The sequence below is a fragment of the Talpa occidentalis genome, unplaced genomic scaffold, assembly GCF_014898055.3.
Source record: "Talpa occidentalis isolate TD23 unplaced genomic scaffold, MPIMG_talOcc4v2.1 talOcc4.7, whole genome shotgun sequence".
NCBI lineage: Eukaryota > Metazoa > Chordata > Mammalia > Eulipotyphla > Talpidae > Talpa > Talpa occidentalis.
Window position 1 is genome coordinate 70,631,475 of NW_023605083.1, and position 5,946 is coordinate 70,637,420.

Below are 5,946 nucleotides of genomic sequence, written 5' to 3' on the forward strand. Positions count from 1 at the left end.
GATTTTGATTGGAATAGCATTGAATCTGTATATTGCTTTTGGTAGGATGGCCATTTTAATAATGTTTATTCTTCCAATCCATGAGCAGGGGATGTCTCTCCATTTCTTTGTGTCTTCTTCTATTTCTTTTAACAGTTTTTTTTTAGTTTTCTTTGTATAGGTCCTTTACCTCTTTTGTTAGATTTATTCCCAAATATTTGATTTTTTTTGTTTCGATAATAAAAGGGGTGGTTTTTTTTATTTCTTCTTCTTCAGATTTATTGTTTGTGTATAGGAAGGCTACTGACTTTTGCGTGTTGATTTTGTATCCTGCCACTTTACTGAATTGATTGATGAGTTGAATTAGTTTTTCTGTGGAGATTTTGGGGTTCTCTATGTATATTATCATATCATCTGCAAATAGTGATAGTTTGACTTCTTCTTTTCCTATTTGGATTCCTTGGATGTCTTTCTCTTGTCTTATTGCTCTGGCTAGGACTTCCAGTATTATATTGAAAAGCAGTGGTGAGAGTGGACATCCTTGTCTTGTTCCAGATCTTAATGGAATTGCTTTCAGCTTTTCACCATTGAGAATGATACTGGCTGTTGGCTTGTCATAGATGGCCTTTATGATGTTGAGGTATGTTCCTTGTATCCCAAGAATTTCAAGGGCTTTTATCATGAATGGGTGTTGCACTTTGTCGAAAGCTTTCTCAGCATCTATTGATATTATCATATGGTTTTTATATTTCTTTTTGTTGATGTGTTGGATAACGTTGATTGATTTTCGGATGTTAAACCATCCTTGTGCCCCTGGAATGAATCCAACTTGGTCGTGGTGAATTATCTTATGGATACATTGTTGGATTCTGATAGCTAAAATTTTATTGAGGATTTTTGCATCAGTGTTCATTAGGGAGATTGGCCTATAGTTTTCCTTTTTTGTGTTGTCCTTATTCGGTTTTGGTATTAGTGTAATATTGGCTTCATAGAACGTGTTTGGTATTGTCCCTTCCTTCTCAATTTTTTGGAAGAGTTTGTGAAGGATAGGCACTAATTCGTCTCTGAATGTTTGGTAGAATTCATTTGTAAATCCATCAGGTCCTGGGCTTTTGTTTTTGGGGAGGTTTTTGATTACCATTTCAATTTCGCTGCTTGTAATTGGTCTGTTTAGGTGTTCTATTTCTTCTTTATCTAGCTTTGGGTGATTGTACAGTTGTAGGAATTTGTCCATCTCCTCTAGATTGTTGAACTTGTTTCCATATAACTGTTCATAGTAGTTACTGATTATTCTTTTGATTTCTGCTGTGTCCGTTGTGATTTCTCCTCTTTCATTTATGATTCTGTGTATTTGTGCTTTCTCCCTTTTTTCCTTTGTGAGCCTGGCTAGGGGTTTGTCTATTTTATTTATTTTTTCAAAGAACCAGCTCTTGGTTTCATTGATCTTTTGGATTGTTTTTTTAGTTTCAATTTCATTTATTTCTGCTTTGGTTTTTATTATTTCTTTTCTTCTACTGGTTCTGGGGTTTTTTTGTTGTTCTTTTTCTAGATCTTTGAGCTTCAAGATTAGGTTGTTTCTTTGAGTTCTTTCTTGTTTTTTGATGTGAGCTTCTATTGCTATATATTTTCCTCTTATTACTGCTTTTGCTGCATCCCATACATTTAGGATATTGGTGTCCTCCTTGTCATTCAATTCAAAGAATTTTTTAATTTCTTCTTTGATCTCCTCGTTAGTCCAGTGGTCTTCCAGTAGTGTGGCTTTTAATCTCCATGAGGTAGGATAGTTCCTTGCCTTCTTTTTATGATTTATTTCTAGTTTGATGCCTTCGTGGTCAGAAAAGATGGTTGGTATGATTTCAATCTTGGTGTATCTGTTGATGTTTGTTTTGTGCCCCAGTATGTGATCGATCCTGGAGAATGATCCGTGTGCGCTTGAGAAAAATGTGTACTCCGTTTTTTTTGGGTTTAGTGTTCTATAGATGTCTGTTAAGCCCAAATGCTCTAGGTCCTTATTTAGAGCTTTAGTTTCTTTACTTATTTTTTGTCTTGTTGATCTATCCATTGTTGATAGTGGTGTGTTGAAGTCTCCCACTACGTATGTGTTTTCTCTGATGTCTGTTTTCAGAGAGGACAACAGTTGTCTGATATATTTTGGTGCTCTTTCGTTTGGTGAGTATATGTTAATGAGTGTTATTTCTTCTTGAAGTATTGTCCCCTTAATCATAATGTAGTGACCATTGGGGTCTCTTTTTATTTTTTTGAGTTTGAAGTCTGTTTTATCTGATATAAGTATAGCTGTTCCTGCTTTCTTTTTTAGCCCATTTGCTTGTAGGATTGTTTTCCATCCTTTGACTTTGAGCCTATTTTTATCTTTTGTAGCTAAATGTGTTTCCTGGAGACAGCAAAAGGTTGGGTTTTGTTTCTTAATCCAGGCTGCAACTCTGTGTCTTTTTATTGAAGAGTTTAGTCCATTTACATTTAGAGTTAATATTGATATGTTAGCATCTGTATTTGCCATTATGTTTGTCTTTCCTTTGATTTTATTTATTTATTCTTTTAATAACTTTTTTTTTTTTTTTTGGTCTTCTTTCGTTGTTATTCGTCCCTCTGAGGTTCTGGCTTTAGGATTCCTTGTAGTATTTTTTGGAGTGGGGGTTTAGTTGCAATGAAATTCCGGAGTTTCTCTTTGTCTGGGAAGGTCCATATTCTTTCTTCATGGAGGAAAGAGAGCTTTGCGGGATAGAGTATTCTTGGTTGGCATCTGTTTTCTTGGAGTCTGTTGACTATGTCCCTCCACTCTCTCCTTGCCCGTAGTGTTTCTTCAGAGAAGTCTGATGTCAGCCTGATTGGTTTTCCTTTGAATGTTATCTGTTTCTTCCCTCTTGTCAGCTTCATTATTTTTTCCTTGTCCTGGATTCTTGGGAGCTTTACTATTATGTGTCTTGCTGTGTTTTTCCTTTCGTCGTGGAAGTTTGGTGTTCTTCTTGCTTCTTGTATATCAATTTTCAGCTCCTTCTTCTCATTTGGGAAGTTCTCTTCAATTATATCCATGAATATTTTCTCTGTTCCTACATCTCTCTCCTCTCCTTCTGGAATTCCTATAACTCTTATATTTCCTTTCCTCATGGAGTCAGATAGTTCCCGAAGTCTTTCTTCATTCTTTTTCCTTCGTACTTCTCTTTCCTTTTCTGTTTTGGTTCTTTTTATTTCTGTGTCTTCAAGATTACTTATTCGTTCTTCCATTTCATCTATTCTGCTTTCATTGCTTTTCCCAGAGTTCTTTAGTTCCTCCATTAATTCTTTGATCTCCTGCATTTCTCTTACTTCCCTCTTTAGGGACTCAATTTCCTTCTTCTGATCTATCACTTTTTTAATCATGGCAATTTTAAATTCTCTTTCTGGAAGGCTCAGAAGTTCTTCCAAGTTGCTGTCGTTGCAATCTGGGGAGTGGTTTTCTTTTTGTGGTGTGCTTCTTTCCTGAGGAGTTTTTAGGTTGCGTGTGGTTCTTCTACTCCCTACTGTTTTCTAATTTGTCGTATGCGTTGGGACACTGTGTTGCTCGGACTGACTGACATCTTGGGTGAACTTCTCCGCTCCCCTCTGGCTCTTCCAGGAGCCATCTCTGTCTTCTGGGGGAGCTTTCTGCTGGTTTTAGGCAGTTTTTACTGAAGAAATGTCCCTGTTCTCAAATGGCGAAGCGGGATGCAGTCCCTGCGCCTCCGGTTTCAGGCACACTCTTCTGCGCACCCGGTCTGCCCCGGACGTGGGTGCCTGCTCCCTCTGTGGGCTCAGACTGCTGGTTGGAAGGGGCCTGGCGTGGAATAACTTCCCGGCTGGCCACTGGGTCCTCCAGAAACCTTCTGCCCTTTTCAAGCAGTCTTAAGAAATGTCCTGTTTTATAGGGTGTTAGTGACTTTTTTTTTTCCTGGTCGCTAGGTGGCGCCAGAGATCTCTCCTATTGTCCTTGGGGGGCTGTTTTTCGCCTCCCCCCACCCCGTGGGACAGAGAACAGAGCGGGAATGGTAGGGTACACCTCAACAGCTTTGGGGTGCTGTGTCTGCCTTGTGCCCCACCGTCGTGGAGAAACCACGCCCCGAATTTTGGTGCCCCGGGTCTCAGTTCAAAGCCCTCAGTTCCAGGACGCGTGCTGTAGCTCAGTTCAGTGGCGCGGGAATGGCGCCTTTTGCACAGCTCCCGTGCCTGGGCGCCTGGTTCCTGCTCACTCAGGGAGGGACCTTCACCTCAGTGAGGACCTCCGTGCGTCTCCCTGCAAGCCTAGGTCGTCTCCCCGCAAGCCTAGGTCGCAGGCGCGGGGACCTGGGCAGCCGCGATCCAGGTCTGCACTTGCTTTTCAAGCGCGCCGAGCACGCCGCTATCCGCGCAAGCTTACCGGCAGCCCGGGCTGTGTGCGCGTCTCCCGGGGTCTTTGTTCTTCTCTAATGGCGCCCGGAGCCGTTCGCTCACCGCCGCGGCGGATCCTGCAGGGTTCGCCTCAGCTCCCGTTCACGGGGTGTGGTGGCTGCAATAGTTCCTTTCCACTCACAGTCCCGCTTGCTGCGCTTGCTGCGTCGTTTGTTCTTGTTGGTCGTTTTGGTTTGTTGTTTCCTCCTCTCTGCCGGTCGGAGAGTGCCCCCCATTATATTTTAAACTATCATCAATGAGCTGTCAACATTTTAAAAATCAGAATTTGAAATAAAACTCTGAATTTCCACTTCCTCCTGAAAAGTCAGGTCAGCCTCATCTCCACCTAACCCTTAGAGCTGAGTAATCTACCCCCTAGATAAGTTCAGCACAGCCCTGTCAGCATGCCTCACTCATTCCCATCATTACATGGCTCCCCCAGGTCATTGAGTTTGTGAACCCCAATATAGGCTAATTCCTTTATTTTCAAAGAGGAAGAAAATGAAGGCCTAGGGACAGAGAGCTTACCTGCCTGAGGCCACACATCAAGTCAGAAGCAGCAGAGGAAGAAGAGCCAGACTCAGGAGTCTTTCAGACAGGGCTTGTCTCTCCAGAGAACCATGCTTTCTGTCGGCACTTCTCCCACTAGTTTACATACACTTTCTAAGTGGGATGTGTTGTATTTTTTTACCTTCCCTTTCACCCATCCAATATTTGATGTTCTTAGAGATGACAACTTTGTAGTAGTGATTTCACTTACATATTAGTTCCAACCCAAAAGAAACAATAAATCAGGAATCAGGGCCGCAGGCGGTTGAGCACCGCACTGTGAAGCTATCTGCAGCCTCTGCAGCGCGGGTTGGATCCTGGCTGGCCAGTGAGGGTCCCACATGGCGCAGCAGACCTCTCCTGTCTCACCCACTATTCCCCTCAGCAGTGTATTTCCTTAGTCTGTCTGTTCTGCTCCCCACTCTGTCTCTGGTGAGTCCTCTCACCCTCCCACACATCTGGCCTATACCCTGGTTCTTGTATAAATAAATCAATCTTTAAAAAAACAAAAACAGGAATCAAACAAAACTGAAGTATCAACCTTTGTACACCCCAGCTGACACAGGGCCAGAATGAGCCGTAGGAATCACTTTAACCCCTGGCTCTACAGATAAGGAACACGGGCCCAGAGAAGCGACACACTCTGGGGTCACAGAACCAGTGCTCATGATGTTTCTGTGCAGTCACTGAGGCTGTGGGTGTCCGTCCGCCTGCTCCATATGGAAACGAAAACCAGCACTCCCTCATATCTCACACATGGCCAAGGTGACGCGGCAGGGCTCTGGGCTGAGTGTATGTTCTCACCAATCAGTGTACAGAAGTGGATTTGCACTGGAAGACAGACTTTGTTTAGAACTGGTCTTTGCTGGTGAGTTTATGAATGTCACAGGACTCGGGGGGTGGGTGGGTGGGGGGGTGTCTTTGTTAACACTGGTTATAAAAGCTAAGCCTCATGTGAGGGAAGTTGCTGGAAGGTTGCATAGCACCTTTGCTTTCACTTTAAAAAAAAAAAAGGCG